Here is a 24,431-nt window from a genome sequence, read left to right on the forward strand (position 1 = left end):
CTAAGTCATTTATAAAAACAGCAGTGGTCCCAAAACAGATCCTTGTGGCACACCACTTGTAACTGGACTCCAGGCTGAACATTTTCCATCAACCACCACTCGTTGTCTTCTTTCAGAAAGCCAGTTTTTAATCCAAACTGCTAAATTACCCTCAATCACATACCTCTACATTTTCTCCAACAGCCTATCATGTGGAACCTTATCAAATGCTTTACTGAAGTCCATGTACACCATGTCAACTGCCCTACCTCATCTCTATGCTTGGTCACCTTCTCATCAAACTCAGTGAGGTTTGTGAGACATGACCTGCCCTTGATGAAACTATGTTAACTACCTGCAATTAAATTGTTGCTTGCTAAATGATTAATCCTATCTCTTATAATCCTTTCCAAAACTGTTTCTACAATGGACAAAAGGCTCACTGGTCTATAATTACCTGGGTCATCTCTGCTGCTCTTCTTGAACAAGGGCACAACATTTGTAATCTTCCAGTCCTCTGGTACAAAATCTGCAGACAATGACTACTCAAAGATCAACGTCAAAGGCTCCAACACCTTCCTAGCTTCCCACAGAATTCTTGGATAAATCCCATCTGGCCCAGAGGCTTGTCTACTTTCATTCCTTTTAGAATTGATAACACCTCTTCCTTACCAACCTCGATCCTTTCTAGTCTAATATCTCATATCTCATTCTTCTCCTCTACAATATTTTCCTTTTCCTGAATGAAAACCGATGAGAAATCTTTGTTTAGCACCTCTCCGATCTCCACAGGGTCCACACACAACTTCCCACTTCAGTCTTTGACTGGCCCTATTTCTGCCGTAGTCATCCTTTTATTCCTCACATACCTATAGACAGCTTTTGGGTTGTCTATTATTCTACCTGCTAAAGACTGCTCATGTCCTCTTTGCTCTCCTTAACTCTGTACTTAAATCCTTCCGAGCTAATCTGTAACTCTCCATCACATCATCTGAACCATCTAGTTCAAGTTTAAATTTACAGCATTGAAATAAAAGTAACATTTCTCTGGGATTGAGCATCTGTAAAGGATTATATTGAGAAACAGGTTTTACAGTATATGTTAAGAACATCATGAACATGGGTTTGTATATTTTTCTTTTCTTTCACAGGCTGACAAGGTGGCTTAGTGATTCCCACTGCTGCCTCACTGTACCTGGGACCTGGATTTGATTCCACCCTTGGCAACTGTCTGTGGAGTTTGCACATTCTCCCTGAGTCTGGGTGCTCTGGTTTCCTCCCACAGCCCACAAATGTGCAAGTTAGTTGGATTGGCTATGCTAAATTTGGTGTTCTCCCAGATTCCTGCTTGTCTACCTTGGATTCCAGAACCTGCAGTGTTTTTTTCTCAAATCAAAATTGTCCATTGTGTGCATGCTCTGTGGATTAGCCATTGGAAATGCAGCGTTGCAGGATTTGGGTAGGATGGACTTTGGAGGGGGAGTTTGGATTTGAAGGGCTGAATGGCCTGCTTCCACACTGTTGGGATTCCATGTTCAGTGGCTAACCATGGTCGTCAACTGCAAAAATTATACCCATGATCGATCAAGCCAGGTTTCATTCTGGAATCTGGTTTGCCCAGTAATACAATCAACTGAGATTATAACAAAGTTAAAAATCACACAACACCAGGTTATAGTCCAACAGGTTTAATTGGAAGCACACTAGCTTTCGGAGCGTCGCTCTTTCATCAAGTGATAGTGGAAGGCTCAATCCTAACACACAGAATTTATAGCAAAAGTTACAGTGTGATGTAACTGAAATTATAAGTGGGTTCATGATCCGTAATCCTTTTGAGACCTTTCCTGCATGCCTGCACTCCTGTAGAAACTTGATGGCTGTATCGGTATGTGAAAGTGGAGAGGATCTCCAAGAAGATTACACATATCGACACAGACATCAAGTTTCTACAGGAGTGCAGGAAAGATCCCAAAAGGATTACGGTTCACGAACCCACTTATAATTTCAGTTACATCACACTATAAATATTTGCTATAAATTCTGTTAGGATTGAGCCCTCCACTATCACCTGATGGAGTGACGCTCCAAAAGCTAGTGTGCTTCCAATTAAACATGTTGGACGATAACCTGGTGTTGTGTGACTTTTAACTTTGTACACCCCAGTCCAACACCGGCATCTCCAAATCGAGATTAAAACAGTTTGCTTTTCTCACATTTTAATAGGATTGTGCAATGATGCTTCCATGAAAGGTGGTTCAATTAGTAGACATTACTAAACATTATAACAACAATAACCACAAAGTATAATTGCATGCAACTTTGATGTTATAAAATCTCCTCAGGAATTCACAGCAGCAGTATAAAACAAAGAATGACTATATCTTTCTAATGATGATGTTTATACAGTTGTTTTTGGGTAATTATTCCTTCCATGTCTTGTCCATGGGATGATTGCCATTCAGTTTAAAAATACATTATGTGAGGTGCCTTGAAACATGTGGGAAACCTAACAGGTACTATAAAAATTGTTCATTTTTAAAAAAATGAATTTGGCAAATGATTGTTTTATAACTCTTAAAATGTGACTTTTCCATCTCTGAATCAATGGATAAATCTGATTTAAAAAATGGCAATTACACATCAGAAAATCAATGTACAACTGACACATGACCCTGTAATGAAAGGACATTCATTGATCAATAAGTACTTCCTACATCCATAACTCATTGGAACAATACATACATATCTCCCCTTATGAAACATTACCTCAACTGGTGGAAAATAGCTTTTAAATTGTTGATTATTACCCATTTAAAAACACAATTCCTTCATGAATTTTATCCTGCAGTCACACACTGACTCTGAGTCTCAGATTTTGTGGAAGACAGCTTGCAAGAGATGGTCAAATTTATGCTGCTGGTTCCATGTTCCTATTTGTAGCACAGAAGTCAGCTACAAAATAGCAGATGCGGTAGGAACTGTAATGTGTGGAGAAAAACACTTTTGTCTCGAACTAAATTTAGAATGACACCTGTATTAAGTTTGACTGATGGAAAAACCAAATGTGGAGGAGCTTCTGTCAATGTTGCCTTTGATCAGTCACAAACATCAGTTGGCAGGACTGCATCTGTCTTTCTCTTTCTCTAGATGCCATGCTGTCAGATTTGTTAGAACATAAGATGTAACAGCAGGAGTACACCATTCAGTCCTTTAAGGCCATTCTGCCATTCAATGAGGTCATCTTTGGCTTTAACACTATTTCCTGCTCCATCTCATGAACGGCTCCTTTATATTATCCTGCATTGTGTTCCGACTTGAATGCAAATCGACCTGCGAATAAAACTGCGAATGGAACCTGTTCACAACCCAGGGACGACCTGTACTACTTACAAGTTCTGGACAAAAATCAATGTTGCATCACTGCTCGTGCTTCATAAATTTACACCAAACTCTTGATTGGAATTGCCCAGTGGTGAGCACTGCTGCTTCACAGCACCCAGGGATGTGTGTTCAATTCCACCTTCAGGTGACTTTCTGTGTGGAGTTTGCATGTTCTCCCATGTCTGTGTGGGTTTCCGCCAAGTGCTGTGGTTTCCTTCCACAGTCCAACGCTGTGTAGGTTAGGTGGATTGACCATGGAAATGCAGGATTATGATTAGAAGGTAGGAGTCTGGATCTGTGTGGAACATTCTTTGGAAGGTCTGTGTGAACTCAATGGGTTGAATGGCCTGCTTCTCCACACTGTAGCAATTTTATGATTCTATCTCTACATTCACTGATACTTCAATATGTAGAAATCTATCAATCTCTGTCTTTAAAATACTCAATGCTTTAGTCTTCAAAGCCTTTTGCGGCAGAGAATTCCAAAGTTTCATCACCCACTGGCTGAGGAAATTCCTCCTCATCTCAGTCCTATATAACTACTTATTCTGCGGCTGTCTCCCGTGGATCTAAACCCCCACAGCCATGAGATATACTATTTCTGCATCCACCCTGTTGAATACTGTAATAACACTGTATAGTTCAATGAAATCATCTCTCATTCCTCTACACTCCAGGGAATATATAGATCCAGTCTATTTAATCTTTCCTCATTAGTCATCCCAACACTTCCCCCATGGCAAATTTATCAGGTAAAGTTCATCTGATGAAGGAGCAGCGCTCCGAAAGCTTGTCATTTCAAATAAACCTATTGGGAATATATTGATTCCTGATAAGGGCTCTTGCCCGAAATGTTGATTTGCCTGCTCCTGTGCTTTTCCAGCACCCCACTCTTGACTATTGGACTATAACCTGATATCATGTGACGCCTGACTGCACAACTGAAGAATAACCTCGCTACTCTTGTATTAAGTTCTCCTTTCTATAAAACGTAACATTCTGTTAGCTTTTCTGATTACTTGCTGGATGTGCACATTAACCTTCTATGAGTCATGCATGAGGATTCCCAGATCTCTGTGTGTCTCAGAGTCCTGCAACCTCTCAGCATTTTGAATATTGGCTTTTTTATGCTTTCTGCCAAAATGGACAGTTTGGCCACTTTCCCACATTATAACCCATTGACCAAATCTTTGCCCAATCAGTTAGCCTATCTGGACCCCTTTGTAATCTCCTTAGATTCTCTGCAGAACTCATTTTTCCACCCATCTTTGTGATGTTAGGAAATCTATTGGCCAAATCTTTGACCCCTTCATCCAAATCACTTTTAGAATTGGTAAAGAGTTGAGGCTCCAAAACAGACCCTTGTGGCATACCACTCATGACATCCTGCCAGCCCAAAAAAGACCACTTATTTCTACTTCCTGCTTCCTGTCAATCTTCTATCCATGTCATCGTGTTACCCTCTGCACCGCAATAATGTTTGATGCGGCATCTTATCAAATTCCTCTGGAAATAAACTTATTGGGTAAGTTAAGATGCACCTCAGCAGGGCACATTGAGCAATCAATGAAAACTTTGACACACTACAAACTGTGCCACGTGAAGAGGCAAATATTCTTTCACTGACATGGTTACAGTGTGGAATAATCCTTTTAGACAGAGGAATTTTAGGAATTTAAATTGTAATCGGTGGGAATTGACCATCTGCTGCTGGGATTCTTGACAGGGGAATGACTGGAGTTATTAAAATTCATGGATTCTTCACAAATGGTTCCAGAATGAATCACCCAATGCCTCACAGGAGTTCACCCTCTTCATTCTACCAAGAAATGCTCAGCTGCATAAATAAATTTGATCCTTAGCTTCCCATGTTTAACGTCTTGTTGAATTACTGGACCCCTTCTGACACCTGGGTTAAGAAAACAGGAGATGTGTTCTGCGGTTTTATTGTAACAGTTTCTCCCTCAATGTAGTACTGGATGATTATCAAAGTTAAGAAAAATCTTTGCCATCCATTAATATTTCTTTCACTCGTACATTCTCCCCAGATTCCAAAGTTTTTTTTCCCTTCCTCCACACCTGCTCTTTGTTTAACTCTGTTTCTATTGCTTTACTTGTCTTTTCTTTGAAACAATCACAAACCTTCAGCACCAAACCACGTAACATTTCTCTCAGTACATCTGGAATTAACACCAAATGTAAAGTCAACTTTGCTTTTCAACTTTCAAGGTAGACATTTGCAGGTTCAAGCCCTTAACCCCTCAGTTTGACTTTGGAGGTACATCCTTTGGGAGTTTCCTCAAGTATTCGGTCATATCTTCAGCGGAAACCCGGGAGAAATGACATCAATTCCCAGTTACACTGTTATGAACCCCATGTCTACAATCTTCCTCCCTCACTAGCACCTGATGAAGGAGCAGTGTTCTGAAAGCTAGTGTTTTCAAATAAACACCTTGGATTAAAACTTGGTGTGGTGTGATTTTTGATCTTGGCTAATCACCAGTAATGTTTTTGTTCAAAGTAGGCAAAATTTGAAATCTTCAGGTACTTACAAAAGACATAATGCCCTAAGATTCCACAGTTTTTGACAAACAAACAAAATTTTCAGTCCAAAATTAAAGAAGTCATATAGTACAAAGAAGTGAATTAGGGATAGGAGTAGACCTCCTTGTTTCTTGAGTCTGTCCTGCCAGTTAATAAGATCATGGCTGACCTGATCCATGAACTTTCACCCTTTACTTTGAAAGAATCCATCTACCTCTGCCATAAAAAATACTTGTCTTCCATTGCCTTTTGAAAAAGTATGTTTCAAAAACTCGTGGCTCTCTATGAGGAAAAGTCTCCACACCTTGGTCTTAAATGGCAACCACTAATTTTTAAACACAGACCCTAGTTCTATAATCCCTCACAACAGATTCCTGAAGAAGGGCTCATGCCCGAAACGTCAATTCTCCTGCTCCTTGGATGCTGCCTGACCTGCTGCGCTTTTCCAGTACCACACTTTCAGCTCCAATCCCTCACAACAATCAACATTATTTCCCATGTGCAGTCTATCAAGACCCTTTGGGATCTTACACATTTCAATTAAGTTACCATTTGCTCTTATAATGTAATGGTAACCCTGATTTCTCCCCACAGATGCAGCCAAACCAGATGAGATTTTCCAGCAATTTTTGTTTCTGTTCTTGATTCCTAGCATCAACAGTTCTTTCAGTTTTCTTATTTACCTCTCCAAAGTGCCAGCCAGCCACTTTGGAACTTTTTAACTAATGAAGGAACAGTGTAGAAAAGAAGATGGTTAGCATTGAAGGAGCACTCATGGTCATAGGAGGTGGCAGGGAGAATTGGGAAGGCACATGCATTTGTTTATATTGAAGTGTTTAGACATTTGACGTTTTGACAGCTGCCGAGGTATGAATGGAATGATTGGCTTGCAATGCTCTCCAGAAGCTCAGGCTTCAGAACCTCAGTAATCATGGAGTTATTGAGTTGTAAACATGGGGAAGAGACCCTTTGATCCAATTCATCCATGCCAATCAGATATCCTAACCTAATCTAGTCCCATTTGCCAGCATTTTGCCCATATCCCTCTAAACCCTTGCTATTCATATACCCATCCAGATGTGTTTTAAATGTTGCAATTGTACTAGCTTCCACTACTTCCTCTTGCAGCTCTTTCCATACACGCACCACCCTCTGTGTGCAAACGTTGCCCCTTAGGTCCTTTTAAATCTTTTCCCTCTCACCCTAAACCTATACCCCCACCTCACAGAAAATACCTTGTATTTGTCCTATTCGTGCTCTGAACAATGTGCGCTTGACACTGTAACTCTTGCTATGTGACAATAAACAGAACTACCTGAACAAACTAGACCATGAGATACTGTAGGTAATAATCCTGATCTTCAATCAGCCATCAGGACACCTGACTTTCGATCACCAACAGGACTGATGCTAAAAGGAAACTCACCAAAGCTGCCTTATGGTATAAATTATATAGAATTATTGAGGGGGATGTCCTCACCCAGAGAGTGGTTGTAATGTGGAAGTCATTACCAAATGGAGTACAATGATACTTCTTTGGGGAGTAATTAAATCGTCTGTGTAAGAAATGTGTCATGTTACTAATCAAATCACGTTAAAGTTTATATGAATTGCTGAAGGGAGTTCACAGTGCATGTTTGCAACTCAACTACACATGCATTTCAGAGATTGTGTCATGTTTAATACATGTTTCCATGACTCAAACATTCACTTACTCCACCACCAAAACTCAGTGTGTACCATCTACAAGGTGCACTGCAGAAATTCACCAAAGATCATTAGGCACCTTCCAAACAAACAACCATTCCATCTATTAGGATAAAAGCTGAGATACATGGGAGTGCCACCCTCTGCAAGTTCCTGCTAAGCCACTCACCATCCTGACTTGGAAACTGTTCCTTCACTGTTGCTGGGTCAAAATCCTGGAATTTTCTCCCTAAGGGTATTGTGGGTCAACCTACAATGTGGACTGCAGTAGTTCAAGAAGGCAGCTCACCCCCAACTTCTCTAGGGCAGTTGGAGACATGCAACAAATGCTGGCCCAGTCAGTGACGTTCAAGCCCCACAAGCGAATAATAATCAAAAAAACGTTTGTCCAGCCAATGACATTCACATCTTATGAATGAATGTTTTAAAAAAGATGCCAGGCAAGTACATTAAGATAATATCCTACATCAGCTGAAATTCATGACAACTAAGAGTAGAATGGCCTATGTGTGGTTAGGAGGTTATGTTGACAAGGTGAGCTAATGTAAAGGGGAGGTTTGTATTGAGAATAGTCAGCAGTACAGACCACAGGAGCCAAATGGCCAATTTCTGCCCTGTAAAATATCATTTGACCCATACATTGGCTTGAATATTCTGATCAGCATCAGAAACCCTGCTTCCAACTCCAAGCATGTTAAAAATGACCCACTCACCTTTGGATGAATTCGGTGCTGGAGATTTCTGTTATGCATCTGTCCAGGAACCCGCAAACACAGCAGGTGCAAAAGGTTTTTATAGAAACCATGACCCACCTTTTTGGCTGGGACTTGCCCTGGGCTTAAAAATGCAGAGCCAGAGCTTTTCACAGCCATTGTTCGAAGAGTAGCATGTAAATTAAGTGTGGGATTAGGGTATGAGTTGGTGAGGTGGATAGAGTGCCAGGTAGGTGAGGTGGATAAAGTTCCACATGGATGAGACACAAGATGTCAGATGGGTATTGTGCAATGTATATGAATGAGTGCTTAGGTTAGGTAGGAGGGTTGAGTTGCGGGGTTGGGACAAATCCAGTTTGCTGGTGGTTTTGTGACAGGGGAATCCAACAGAACCCAATAAGTAGCGACTACAGAGGATTAGCTGTCCAGCAGAGTCACACTGCGTTGGATTGGAATACATAATGGTTAGAGGGAGGTGAGAGTATGTTTGGGGTTAGTATTGTGGCTCAGGGAGATCAAAGGTTTGAGAAAGTGAAATATGGGGTGATGTGGGGTGAGGAAAGTATTGAGTATGGTAAATCATAGAGTCATAGAGATGTACAGCATAGAATCAGAGCCTTCAGTCCAAATCATCCAAGCTGACCAGATATTCTAACCTAATCTTGTCCCACTTGCCAGCACCCGGCCCATATCCCTCCAAACCCTTCCTATTCATACACCCATCCAGATGCCTTTTAAATGTTGCAATTGTACCAGCCTCCACCATTTCCTCTGGCAGCTCATTCCATACACGCACCACCCTCTGCATGAAAAAGTTGCCCCTTAGGTCCCTTTTATATCTTTTCCCTCTCATCCTAAACATATGCTCTCTAGTTCTGGACTCCCACACCCCAAGGAAAAGACCTTGTCTATTTACCCTATCCATGCCCCTCATGATTTATAAACCTCTATAAGTTCACCCCTCAGCCTCCGACACTCCAGGGAAAACAGCCCCAGCCTATTCAACCTCTCCCTGTACCTCAAATCCTCCAACCCTGGCAACATCCTTGTAAATCTTTTCTGAATCCTTTCAAGTTTCACGACATCCTTCTGATACGAAGGAGACCAGAATTGTATGCAATATTCCAAAAGTGGCCTAACCAATGTCCTGAACAGCTGCAACATGATCTCCCAACTCCTGCACTCAATACTCTGACCAATAAAGGAAAGCATACCAAATGCCTTCTTCACTATCCTATCTACCTGTGACTCCGCTTTCAAGGAGCTATCAGTTTAATAGATATCCAGTCTTAAGAGTAAGTTTTTAATCCACTAACCCTTTCTTGAGTAATCATTAAGTTTATTCTGGATCAGTGGTGCTGGAAGAGCACAGCAGTTCAGGCAGCATCCAACGAGCAGCAAAATCGACGTTTCAGGCAAAAGCCCTTCATCAGAAATAAAGTTAACAGAGTCAGAATCTTACAAACTCTCCAAATTTAGGGGGCTTTTTTAGGACAGTTCCAGCAGCTGAACTGAAATATCCAATGCAAGCTTCAATTTCCCTGATGGTTCCCATTAGAATCTGCAGCGTCTGGGATTCCTCATGGTCCTGATATACATCTCCATCTGACGGAGTAAATGACTGTCAGGATACATGGGCCACTGCAACTGCTGATTGTTCTAGAATTAGAATCCTACTGTGTGGAAACAGGCCCTTTGGTCCAACAAGTTCACACCGACCCTCCAAAGAGCACCCTACCCAGACCTACCCCTACAACCCTACATTTCCCAAGGCTAATCCACCCAACCTGCATTCTATGGGTAATTTAGCGTGGCCAGTTCACCTCACATGCACATCTTTGTACAATGGATAGAAACTGGAGCATCCAGAGGAAACCTACGCAGACACAGGGAGAATGTCCAAACTCCATAGATACCAGTTGCCCTAAGTAGGAATTGAACCTGGCTCCCTGGTGCTGTGAGGCAGCAGTGTTAATCACTGAACCATGGATTGAAGGATAATTGTTTTGTTTGAAAAAAACAATCTCATTGACTCTTTTCAGTCCCCCTGCAACCTCAAAATAGCATCTTATCAAAAATATTTCATGTGGAACTAGATTAGCACTGGGACTGAGACATTCAATCTATGTTCCTGATTTTTTTTATTCCTTCTAGGGAATTAGTCCTTTTGACATTATTGTTCTCAGTGTGTTTCATATCTCATCAGTGATACACTTAAAGCTTGAAGTGGAACAGAATGACACAGTTGGTAAATACAGTTCCCTAAGTATATTGAACTGTACAGAGTGAAGAGAGGATTGGTTTAGCCTCTTGCACTATACCGAGCTGGCTGATCTCAGCTGAGCCAGGATTTATGATCTACAACTGGCTCTGAGCTATGGAAAGGTTCCCAGTCATAATCACCACCCATTGCCCCCCTGCTGGAAAAATAAATGAGTGCAGATGTTGGGGGAAGACACGATTAGACTTGGCCTCGCTCCTCACAGTTTAGGCTCATGTGTGTGGAATTATCTTCTGAGTGCCAGACATTGCTTGGGTAACTCAATGAGGTGGATTATTATCTTGTCGCCTGTTTACAAATTTTATCTCAAATTGGAAGTGGGCACTTTCTATCATAAAAGGATCATAAACTTCATGCCTGCATTCTGATGTCTTCAAAAGACAGCAAAACTGGTCTGTCCAAAAACAGCAATGTTATACCAATCCCAGGTCAGACAAAAAACTGCTCTTTCTCACAAACTTATGGCTCAGATCCATGTGGAGACAATCCACCACTAAGGCACACCGGGCAAAAATCAGTTAGAGAGTTAGGGACAGAGGGAGAGCAAGAGAGAGAGAGTGAGTGTGAGAGAGAGAGAGACAGACAGAGTGAGAGGGAGAAAGAGAGAGAGTGAGAAAGACATATTAGAAGCCACCTCAACTTGGAGATTAGGTGGATTGAATGCAGTGTTGCAGATGTCCAAAGTACGTAAGTTAAGTGGATTGGCCATGCTAAATTGCCCACAGTGTCTTGGAATGTGCAGGCCAAGTAGATTAACCGTGAAAAATGCAGGATTCCAGGGATAGCATTGAATGGTTGGTGTGGGTCTGGGTGGAATATTCTTTGGAGGGTCAATGACAGGCATGGATAGCGTGAATAGCCAATGTCTTTTCCCCAAGGTAGCAGACTTCAAAGCTAGAGGTTATAGGTTTAGGATGAAAGAAGAAAGACATAAAAGGGAGCTAAGAGACAATCTTTTCAGGCAGAGGGTGGTGTGTGTATAGAATGAGCTGCCCGAGGAAGTGGTGGAAATTAGTACAATTAAACATTTAAAAGGCAATATGAATAGGGAGGGTTCAGAGGGATATGGGCCAAGTGCTGACAAATGGGACTAGATTAATGTAGGATACCTGGTCAGGATGGATGAGCTGGATGAAAGGGTCTGTTTCTATTCTACACAGCTCTAGGATTCTGAGTGGACTAGTGAGCTAGGTTACTGCCCTGGAGGTGTGGTTTTAAATCCCATGCTGGAATTTAAATTTATTTCATCAATCTAGAATTGAAAGAGTCTCAGTAATGGTGACCATTGATTGTTGTAAAAGCCAATCTAGTTTACTAATGTCCTTTAGGGAAGGAAGCTGTCATCTCTACCTCAGTCTGGCACACAAACAACAATGGGGTTGACTTTTAATTGCCGTTTGAAATAGCCTAGTGTGCCTTAGTTCAAAGAAAATTATGTTTGACCACAAAAGATGGAGCTTGCCAGCAATGCCCACATCTCATTGGAAGAATCTTAAAAATGTAACAATGGCGGGAGCCAAAATACATTTAGCAGACTCCCACAAATAGCAATGCAAAGGCCATCTGTTTCTGTGATGTTGATTGAGGGATAAATATTGGCAAGAACACCAACTCCCCTTCTTTTCTTTGAAGTTATGGGAATGTCAGCATTGACGCCTGCACTTAGGCCCTGGAATGATACTTGAATCTGGTACACTGTGACTCAGGAGCAGGAATGCTACGCATCCATCTGCAGCTGAATCTCAACTTGGTAATTTTCCATTTGCGAAAATGACAAGCTAACATAATCTCATCGTCTCTGCCAAGAGATGGCTTGTGCTTTGGTTTAATTAATCCGTGGGATGTGTGAGTTGCTGGCTGGGCCAACTTTTGTTGCACATCCGTAGTTTTATTGGAGAAAGTGGCAGTGAACTTTCCTCGTGAATCGTTGGGTTGTAGAGAAACCCACAGTGCTGAAGGGAGGAAGCTACAAGATTCCAGACCCAGTTATAGTGAAGGAACAGCAATATAGTTCTAAGTCAGATTGGTGTGTAGCTGGGAGGGGAACGCACATGAATTTGCATTCTGATACTCCTGCTGCCTTTGTCCTTTCCAGATGAGTTTGGAAGATAATATCTAAGTAGGCGCTACACATGTAAGAATATCTCATACATTGTGAAAATTACTGCCTAATCTTGCATTGATATTAATACAGCACAGAAGACCTTCAGCCCATTAGGTCTATGCTAACCTATCCACATTAATCCCATTTTCCAGCACGAGGCACATAACCTTGAACCTTGTGACTTTTCACATCCTGATCCACGTCCTTACTCAAGGTTGTGAAATTACCTGTCCTTACCACCTTCCCAGGCAGTCCTTCCAGATTCCCACCATCCTCTGGATGAAAAATATATTCCCCAAATTGCCTCTAAACCTCCTTTTTTTCATTTTAAAATTATGACCCCAATTTATTGCCCATTGCCAAGAACCCTTGAGACGATAGTGAGTGAGATGACTTCTTAAACTGCAAGTACACCTACAGTGCTAAACAGACCTTTTCTTTGTGTTTGATAAAACTGACCACTTGCTTGGCCATATTTGGAGTGCTACATATAATTCTGCTCGTCCTGCTGTAGGAAGGATGTCAAATTGGAAAGAATGCAAAACAAAAATTTACAAGCAAGTTACCAAGACTGGAAGGTTTCAGTTACAAGACGAAGCTGGATAGGTTGGGACTTTTCTTCCTGGAGTGAAGGAGGTTGAGGGGTGACCTCATCAAGTTTTATAAAACCATGAGAGGTACAGATAAGGTAAATAGCCAAGATCTTTTTCAAAACTAAAGGGCACAGGTTTAAGGTGAGAGGGGAAAGATTTAAATGGGACTTGAGGGATAACTTTTTACATAGAGGGTGGTATGAGGTGGAACAAAGTGCCAGAGGAACTGATAGAGGTGTGTACAATTATAACATTTAAAAGACATTTGGACAGGTACATGGATAGGAAAGGTTTAGAGGGGTGTGGGCCAAATGCAAGCAAATAGGACTAGTTCGGTATCGGAAACTTGGTCAGCAAGGACAGGTTGGGCTGAAGGGCCTGCTCCTGTATTGCATGCCTCTATGACTCTATATTTCAGATGGTAAGTATGAATCAGCTATATTGCTGTAGGCATGAGGTCTCATATAGACCAAATGAGTTCAGGAATTTAAATTCCCCTCTAGTGGCATTGGTGAACCTTACAGGATGTTACAATAATCCAAAAGTTTTGTTGATACAATTTTCTTCTTTCATTCTCTTAATTTAATTAAAATTCCACAGGTTTTCTGATAAGATTTGAACTCTTATCTCCAAAACATAAATCTTAGTTTCTGGCTTTTCAGAACAGAGCACAGCGTTTCCCACGAAAACAGCTCACTCTGTAAAACAATTTCCCCATGGCTCACACCATGTTCCTTTTGCTAATTCCCTTAAATCTGTGTCCTCTGGATTACTGACCCTTCTACCAGTGAAAACAAATTCTCATTATTTACTCAATGGCTTTGAATGTCGGCACTAAATTACTCTTGAAATCTCATTTTCCTGAAATAAAAGTAATGAACCCAGATTCTTCAGTCTCTTTTAGCAACAGAGCATCATTAATTGAGAATGTGATAGGTTCAGATCACTGCTATTTGCCCTCTAAATAGGAATCTGAACTGTAATCTCTGATGCAACACTGATGGTGTGGTGATTTGACAATTAGTATTCTTTAGAACAGATTTTAAACTGAGACTCTGCTCGTGAGTTGTGTTGAACTGCAATCAATGCCATGGAACTGTTATGGAATATGAACAGGTTGTTCCCCTGATGTCCTGGCCAATATTCTTTGATCAGTTAATGCAGATTAATCGGTTGTTCATCCTATTGTTTTTGCTGTAAAGATGTCACTCTGGAAAGTGACGATGTACTCCCGAGTTGGGAACATTTCCAAATGGTTTGATATGGAATTATATAAATGCTAGTTTTTGTTTCAAGTTGTGAATTAGCACTGGAAAATCAAATTACTGTATGGTACATAGTTAGTTGTTAATGAATGATCAGATATCTGACTCAATTAAAACTCGACTCTGAGGTATGTGCTATTTGGACTAACATAGAAAACCATGCAAAGCATATCCCGGTGACTGCAATAATAGAGAGTGGGCTGCAGAGGCTGGTGACAGCAAACTAGTTCAGAAGTTGAAAGCAACGTAGTTGTGAAAAGTTCTTTCCTGATAGTCATCCATCATATGTTCAAGATCAAAGATGAAGTTAACATGTAAGACTAAAGTACCACACAAAGACGGCAGGTTACAACACTACTGAAGCTCGGAACAATGCATTCTCGCATTCTTATTCAAAATACATGGAATGATCCAAATGAAATGAAAGTTGCGGTTAGTTCAGTTGACCTAATGATTGTTTTATGCTGTAGAGTGATGTCAACCACATGATTCAATTACTGTGCCTGCTCTGTTTTCTCAACTTTGCCCCTTTCCTGAGGTATGGCAACCCTCAGGCTAAACTCACCATCAATCTTCTCTCTATCTCTATAGAGGTATCAGACTATTGTGACTTTCACTTCAAATACAGCCACATTTTAATAAAGTGATTCTATAGCTAAGTACAGGGAAAAAAACTTGCTATATTAAAAGGGCCTTACCTGTGTCCGGGTGTCAGTTGAAGGAGACTTGGTGAGACAATGCAGTGCAGCGTATATAGTTATAATGCTGCTCCCACTTTTGGTGATAGGACTTAAAAATTGAATGTGTTGGATGGGGTTCCAATCAAACAGGATACTTTGACCTCGGTGGCGTCAAGCCTCCTGATTTTTGTTGGAGTTGTACTATCCAGGCAAATGGAGAGTATTCCATCAGCAACCTGACTTGTACCCAGTGGGCACTCGGAAGACAATGCAGTACTTGACACAGAATCCCTAGTTCCTGACTTGTTTTTAAAACCACTTTGTTTGCAAGACTGACCCAGTTCAGTTCCTGATTGATGGCAACTCTACAAATATTGATAATGAGGTTTCAATGATGGCAATGCCATTAGAAGTCCAGAGGTAATTATCCGCATCAACAACAAAACAGCTCCTCTGGATGGAAACCTGAAAACCTTTACCTAATTTTAAACCTTGCACTTTCTATTATTGAATTACCACCCAGCACAGATCTATGTATCACAATGATCAACAAGTACATCATTTCCAAAATCAAAGATTCTGGATTGCTACACTGAGTCTTTCCATGCCTCGCCAAACACCCATCCAGAATGTCTTGACTCTATCGGTAAATTTAAAGGCAATGCAGTATTACATCTGAAAGATGACACCCATCCCTGCAGTGACCCTCCTTGTAAGTGCAGAATTCCCATTCAGGATAAAGTCAAATTGATATGGAATCCCATGGAACAAAGCAACATCATTCACAAAGTTAAGAATCATATGAGTTGGTGTCATTTCATTACTTACGTTTTGAAGAGAGATGACACACTACATGCATACTTTGATCCAAATCGACTAAACATTGCACTAAAAAAATGTCCACACAAAATTGTGATGCAGGAAGAACTTAACCCCAGATTTTCAGATTTTTACCAAACTTGATGACAAGAATGGAGAGTGAAACTTATATTTTTCGCCAGAGTTAAGGGAACTGACAACTTTTAGAATACAATTTGGTAGACACTTTTTTTTTGGATTAACATTTGGACTGTCCATTGGGTGGTACAATGGTTTAGTGTGTAGCACTGCTGCCTCTCAGCGCCAGGAACTCAGATTTGACTCCAGCCTTGGGCAACTGTCTGTGTGAAGTTTGCACAATCTCCTCGTGTCTGTATGGGTTCCCTCAAGGGTGCTCCGGTTCCCTCTCACAGTCCAAAGATGTGCAGGTTGGTGGATTAACCATGTTAAATTAACCCAAAGTGTCCAGACGGGTGCAGGTTAGGTTGATTAGCCATGGGAAATGCAGGGGTAGGGTAAAGAAGTGGGTCTGGGTCAGATGCTCTCTCAAGGAGTGCTGTAGACTCCATGGGTCAAATGCCCTGCATTCACAATGTAGGAATTCTGTGAAGACTTAGTCCAACATTATATGGATTATATCATTGTGAATCAACCAGTTTATCACAGTATTGCAGTTCTTGGAAGAACTAAACAATCTTATTTTCAACAGCATAAAATGTCCAAACACCATGAGCTAAATCAACTTCTTTTGGACCAACCTACTCTTCAAATGGTATTAACCCTGATACTACCAAAACAGAGGGAGCATGGCAGAGTTGCAGGGTTGAAATTCTGGAACTGTCTCTCTTACAGCATGTGGACCTACAGCTTTTCAAGAAGGCAGCTCAGCACCACCTTACCAAGAGAACTAGAGATGGGTAATAAATAATGGCTAGCCGGTAATGCTCATATCACATCAGTGAATAAAATAAAAGATGCCGTGCCACCAACTAAATGTGATTTACAAATATATCTTGATTGCTTCAACATCATAAAACCATCAGTTCCAAATTTGGTGATCAAAGCATCTCATGTTCAAGATTTGTTCTGTAAGGAAACACCATCTACGTGGCAGAAAGATCACATGAACAGTGTCCAAATCTCAAAAATGCTTTATCTTCCAGCATTTGTACTTTTCAATGCACCGATCCCTTGAAACTCATCAAATTAGAGTTGGAAATAGACACATCGCCGAAAGACTTCAGGGAACGTCTATTTCAGGATTTAAATCCTATTGTATTTGGTTTAAGATCCTTACAACAGTTTAGGTGAACTACTCCAACATAGATACGGAAACTTCCACTTCAGTTTCTGGAGTACAAATGTTCAGCATGTACCTATTCAACAAGAATGTCATTGTTTGTATCAACCACAAACCATTTGAGAAAGATCTGTTGAAAATCTTTCAAGTCTGCAGTTCCCTGATTGTAATGTCTACTTGTGAAGATGCAAATGTACAATTTTGAAGTTCATTTCAAACTAGGCTGACAGATGCATATTCCTGATGCACTTAGCTCACTTCCAAATCTCACAAAGAGCAAAGCTATTCCTCTAGGCCAACAAGTGGATATTATTGAATCCAATTGCAAAATCTTTGTCGATTTCAGTCGTTTTGGCTGGAACCAAAATGGAGTTACTACAGTTGATGTCCAACTGGAGCAGTTCAAGAAGGTCATCATCAGTGGGAGCTTGCCTGAACACATTCGTCAGGTCCCTGAGTAAGCATGTTCTCTCTGCCTATTCAGGGCTAAATTAGATTCTCTAATAATATCCAAGGACCACATTCCACAAGCTCTGCATCAAGATATGCTTGACCACATACACCGAGCTCCCATGAGTGCAGGAAAAAACAAAAAGTGCTTGGCATATGAACTATTTGGTGAACTGGTAAGGACAGGTCAACATCATCAACCTCAATCACCACTCAGTCTACACAAAACTCCTTCTGAAGCATGGTACACCTGACACACTCTGTTTCTAAGGATACAATGATATTCTGGTGACTGACGTTTTCACCAAATTTCCTTTTGGGATGTGAATCAAAGGTATCACTTGAGCATCAAGTGCCATATTCAGTATGCTTGGTGTTCCCTGACATATTTTGTTCAACAATGTTTCATCATACAGCAGTGCCCACTACCAATACATGAGCCAGAAGTGAGGCATGCAACACATTACCGCCTTTCCTCTCTATCCTCAATCTAATAATATCGCAGCATGTACAGTGAAGTTCAAGATTATTAAATGCAAAACTACAAGCCAAGATTTTCAGATAGTCATGTTAAATTTATGAGCTTCTCCTCAATGCAATGGTTTATACTTGTTGGAAGACAGATCCACACAGTTGTTCCATCACACACTCTTACAATCCAAACAAGTGTATGGGAAACATTGTTGAAAAGAATGAGTAAAATGTTATGATCAACATAGAGGGTTATCCCAGCATGGAAAAGGGAAAGCATCAGATTTGAGACCTTTATATGAATACATGTGATTGTGGAAAGATATATTGATTTTGTGTACAGTCCTGGATGTACAATGACCAAATGCTATGATGAAGCAGACATGAACTTTTGCACAGTACATAACCAATTGTGTATCATACAAGATGATTCTTATATTAAACATGACGCCCATTGATGAACAACGTTGACAACACATGGCACACACCGATCCACAATGGTAAACAGCCCCCCACAGAGTGAAGCTACATAACCAAGTTGTGATCATTGCAAATGGACAATATTGGGTTATACAGTATGATCAATCATTACCTTAGTCTATGAAAATAATGTGATGTGCATTCTTCAATATATAGTTTCCTATTCAGTAAAGGGAAAAGAGGGAGATGTTGTGGTAATTAGCTTTTACTTGTTTCAGCCACAAAAATGGTAATATCTCTGGGTGCTGTTGCTAAGCCTCAAGAGAAATGGGCCACACTATTTGGGGCAACCGTTTCTAAAACCCGGGCAAAAGTGAGGACTTCAGATGCTGGAAACCAGAGTCTAGATTAGAGTGGTGCTGGAAAAACACAGCAGGTCAGGCAGTATCCGAGGAGCAGGGAAATTGACGTTTCGTGCAAAATCCCTTCATCAGGAATGGAGGCAGGGAATCTCTAGGGTGGAGAGATAAATGGGAGTGTGATGGGACTGGGGAGAAGGTAGCAAAGAGTACAATAGGTGGATTGAGGTGGGGATGAAGGTGATAGGTCAGAGGGGAGGGTGGGGGAAGATAGCAAAAAGTACAATGGGTGGATGGGGGTGGGGATGAAGGTGATAGGTCAAAGAGGAGGGTGGAGCGGATAGGTGGGAAGAAAGATTGCCAGGTCGGACAAGTCATGAGGATGGTGCTGAGCTGGAAAATTGTAACTAGGTTAAGGTGGGGGGAGGGGAAATGAGGAAACTGGTGAAGTCTACATTGATGCCCTGGGGTTGAAGTGTTCCGAGGTGGAAGATGAGACGTTCTTCCTTCAGGCTTCGGGTGGTGAGTGAGGGGTGGTGGAGGAGGCCCAAGACTTGCATGTCCTCGGCAGAGTGGGAGGGGGAGTTGAAATGTTGGGCCAAGGATGGTGGGGTTGATTGGTGTGGGTGTTCCGGAGATATTCCCTAAAGTGTTCTGCTAGAAGGCATCCAGTCTACTCAATGCGAAGGTGACCTCATCGGGAGCAACGGATACAATAAATGACATTGGTGGAGGTGGAGGTGCAGGTGAATTCCCATTGGGCGAGCGCAAAGGCCACCTGACAAAGGATTCCTGTCTCAACATAGGTGGCCAAAGACCAAAGGTCCAGCCTGTGAACACAGCCCGCCAGCATTTGCTTTGCTGTTGAGAGCAGTTTGGATAATTCTATGACTATAGACAATAGGTTCAGGAGTAGGTCATTCTGCCCTTCGAGCCTGCACCACCATTCAATATGATCATGGCTGATCATCATTAATCAGTATCCTGTTCCTGCCTTATCTCGATAACCCTTGATTCCACTATCCTTGAGAGCTCTATCCAACTCTTTCTTAAATGAATCCAGAGAATAGGCCTCCACTGCCCTCTGGGGCAGAGCATTCCATACACCCACCACTCTCTGGGTGAACTCGTTTCATCCTCATCTCTATCCTAAATGGTCTAGCCCATATTTTTAAGCTGTGTCTTCTGGTTCGGCACTCACCTATCAGTGGAAACATGTTTCCTGCCTCCAGAGTGTCCAATCCATTAATAATCTTATATGTCTCAATCAGATCCCCTCCTCAGTCTTCTAAACTCAAGGGTATACAAGCCCAGCCGCTCCAGTCTTTCAGTATAAGGTAATCCCACCATTCCAGGAATTGACCTCATGAACCTACGCTGCACTCCCTCAATAGCCAGAATGTCTTTCCTCAAATTTGGAGACCAGAACTGCACACAGTATTCCAGGTGTGGTCTCACCAGGGCCCTGTACAGCTGCAGAAGAACCTCTTTGCTTCTATACTCAATCCCTCTTGTTATGAAGGCCAGCATGCTGTTAGCCTTCTTCACTACCTGCTGTACCTGCATGCTTACCTTCATTGACTGGTGTGTAAGAACACCCAGATCTCTTTGTACTGCCCATTTACCTAAATTAATTCCATTGTGGTAGTAATCTGCCTTCCTGTTCTTGCCACCAAAGTGGATAACCATACATTTATCCACATTAAACTGCATCTGCCATGCATCTGACCACTCACCTAACCTGTCCAGGTCACCCTGTAATCTCCTAACATCCTCCTCACATTTCACCCTGCCACCCAGCTTAGTATCATCAGCAAATTTGCTAATGTTATTGCTAATACCATCTTCTATATCATTAACATATATTGTAAAAAGCTGCAGTCCCAGCACTGATCTCTGCGGTACCCCACTGGTCACCGCCTGCCATTCTGAAGTGGAGCCGTTTATCACTACTCTTTGTTTCCTAACAGTCAACCAACTTTCATTCCAAGTTAGTACCCTGCCCCGAATACCATGCGCCCTAATTTTGCTCACTAACCTCATATGTGGGGCTTTATCAAAAGCTTTCTGAAAGTCCAGGTACACTACATCTACTGGATCTCCCTCGTCCATCTTCAGAGTTACATCCTCAAAAAATTCCAGAAGATTAGTCAAGCATGATTTCCCCTTCATATATCCATGCTGACTCCGACCTATCGTGTTACTACTATTCAGATGTGTCGTAATTTCATCCTTTATAATAGACTCCAGCATCTTTCCCACCACTGAGGTCAGACTAACTGGTCTATAATTTCCTGCTTTCTCTCTCCCACCTTTCTTAAAAAGTGGTACAACATTAACCACCCTTCAATCCGCAGGAACTGATTCCGAATCTATCGAAATCTGGAAAGTAATCACCAACGCATCCACGATTTCTTGAGCCACCTCATTCAGTACCCTGGGATGTAGACCATCAGGCCCTGGGGACTTATCAACCTTCAGACCTAACAGTCTCTCCAACACCAAATCCTGGCAAATATAAATTCCCTTAAGTTCAGGTCCTTCAGCCACTGTTACCTCAGGGAGATTGCTTGTGTCTTCCCCAGTGAACACAGATCTGAAGTACCAATTCAAGTCTTCTGCCATTTCTTTGTTCCCTGTAATATATTCCCCTGTTTCTGTCTTCAAGGGCCCAATTTTAGTCTTAACCATTTTTTTTTGCCTTTCACATACCTAAAAAAGCTTTTACTATCCTCCTTTATATTTTTGGCCAGTTTACCTTTGTACCTAATCTTTTTCTCTGTATTTCCTTCTTAGTAATCCTCTGTTGTTCTTTAAAAGCTTCCCAATCCTCCGTTTTCCCACTCATCTTTGCTATGTTATACATTTTCTCTTTTAACTTTATATGTTCCTTAACTTCCCTTGTCAGCCACGGCCACCATGCCTCCTCCTAGGATCTTTCTTCCTTTGTGGAATGAACTGATCCTGCATCTTTTGCATTATACTCAGAAATATCCGCCATTGTTCCTCCACTGCCATCCCTGCTGAGGTATTACACTATTGAACTTTGGCCAGTTCCTCCCTCACAGCTCCATAATTCCCTTTATTCAACAGAAATATTGTCACTTCTGATTGTACCCTCTCCCTCTCAAATTGCAGATTGAAGCTTATTGTATTCTGGTCACTACGTCTCAATGTCTCCTTCACTTTGAGGTCCCTGAACAATTCTGGTCCATTGCACAATACCAGATCCAGAATTGCCTTCTCCCTGGTAGGCTCCAGCACCAGCTGCTCTAAGAATCCATTTCGGAGGCACTTCACAAAGTCTCTTTCTTGAGGTCCAATACCATCCTGATTCTCCCAGTCTACCTGCATGTTGAAATCCCCCATAACAACTGTAGTAACATCTTTGCGACAGACCAATTTCAGCTCCTTATTCAACTTACATCCGACATCCAGACTACTGTCTGGGGGCCTGTAGATAACTCCCAAGAGGGTCTTTTTACCCTTAGAATTTCTCAGCTCTATCCACACTGACTCTACATCTCTGATTCTAGGTCCCCCCCCGTACAAGGGACTGAATATCATCCATTACCAACATGGCCACCCCACCCCCTCTGCCCGTCAGTCTGTCCTTACGATAGCACGTGTAGCCTTGAATATTTATTTCCCAGGCCCTGTCCATTTGAAGCCACGTCTCAGTTATCCCCACAATATCGTATCTGCCAATTTCCAAAAGAGCCTCAAGCTCATCCATCTTATTTCTAATGCTTCGTGCATTCATGTATAGTATTTTTAATTTGTTACTGCTCTCACCCTTCCCATCAACCCCTATTTCACTCAACCTTACAGCATGATCCCTTTCCGAGTTTTCTGCCTCATTGATACAGTTGTCTTTCTTGACTGCCCTTGTTCTAACTTTCCCTCCAATTTTCTTATACATCCAGTTTGTCCCCTCCCCCCTGCTACTTAGTTTAAACACAGCTGTGTTGCAGTAGCAAACCTGCCTGCCACAATGCTGGTCCCTAACCTATTAAGGTGCAAACCGTCTCTCGTGTATAATTTATGCTTACCACAAAACATACCCCAGTGATCCAAGAATTTAAATCCTTGCTTCTTGCACCAGTTCCCCAGCCACACGTTCAAGTCCATTATCTCCCTGTACCTGGCCTCTCCAGCCCGAGGAACTGGAAGCAAACCGGAGATAACCACCTTGGACGTCCTGCTTTTCAGCCTTCTTCCTAGTTCTCCGAAGTCCCGCTGTAGTATGTGCCTCCTCTTCTTCCCGACATCATTTGTGCCGACATGTACCACCACCTCTGGCTCTTCACCTTCGTCCTTGAGGATTTCCTGCACTCCGTCTGTGATGTCTTTAACCCTGGCACCAGGAAGGCAACACACCATCCTTAAGTCCCGCCTGCTGCCACAAAAACCCCGGTCCGTTCCTCTCACTATGGAGTCCCCTATGACCACGGCTCTGTGCGATGTCCGACTCTCCCGCCAACATTTGATTGACAGACTTGGCTGCCTCGCGGACTGGCAGTGTCATCTGTCTCTACTGTTTCCAAAAGATTCAACACACCCACTCAAATAACAATCACTTACCTTCCCGACCGGCTTTGCATTCCGACTTCACTTCCGTCCAGCTCCCATCGCTCTCTGCTGCAAAAAGAGAAATGTTTCCTTTGATCTTACCACCATGGGAGACCCTGGCAGGAGCATGGAGCCCAGATAGCATCACTCTTAGGGTCATTGGAAAACATAACCTTACTGTAGCAAGGTTAGGGAAGAATCAAAGGTCAAAATGTAAGTGTAATTTTAGTGACTTTTTCTAATTTTGCATTCTTTCAAACAGCAGTTCTTTTATGTTTTAGTGTCAAACAATGCTGTGGGGCATTAACCAGCAAACACTATTCAAACCATTTTCGCAAGAATCTTATGTTTCTTTGACTACAGATGATGAAATGACTCCCCCGGGTTTTAAAATGGTGTCACCTGATACTGTGATATAAATAGCAATTACCATGAACAAGTGCAGCGCTATTATTAACCCAAGCAGCTACAATAGGAATGTGTCACAAACAGGATGTTTTGCTTTCCGAAACCTGTTTTTTGCTGGCTGACCTGTGCCAACATGTTCCCTCCATGATCCAGGTCACAGTGTTCCCTCAAGTCCCATTATTCACTTGGCTTCCACAGCTGTACACAAACAGCAGATTGTGTTCATGCTCCTTATTGCCACTAACTGAAATTGGAGCTGAACAGTCTGGTGGTTGCCACTCCCTCTTTCTCTCTCTTCCCCCCCCCGCCTCAATCATATTTGCAAAAAAGCACATCAATTTCTCCAGGCAGTATCCTTGATTAATCAAGAGCCATTGTGCAAATA

Source organism: Hemiscyllium ocellatum, chromosome 6, assembly GCF_020745735.1.
Source record: "Hemiscyllium ocellatum isolate sHemOce1 chromosome 6, sHemOce1.pat.X.cur, whole genome shotgun sequence".
Lineage (NCBI taxonomy): Eukaryota > Metazoa > Chordata > Chondrichthyes > Orectolobiformes > Hemiscylliidae > Hemiscyllium > Hemiscyllium ocellatum.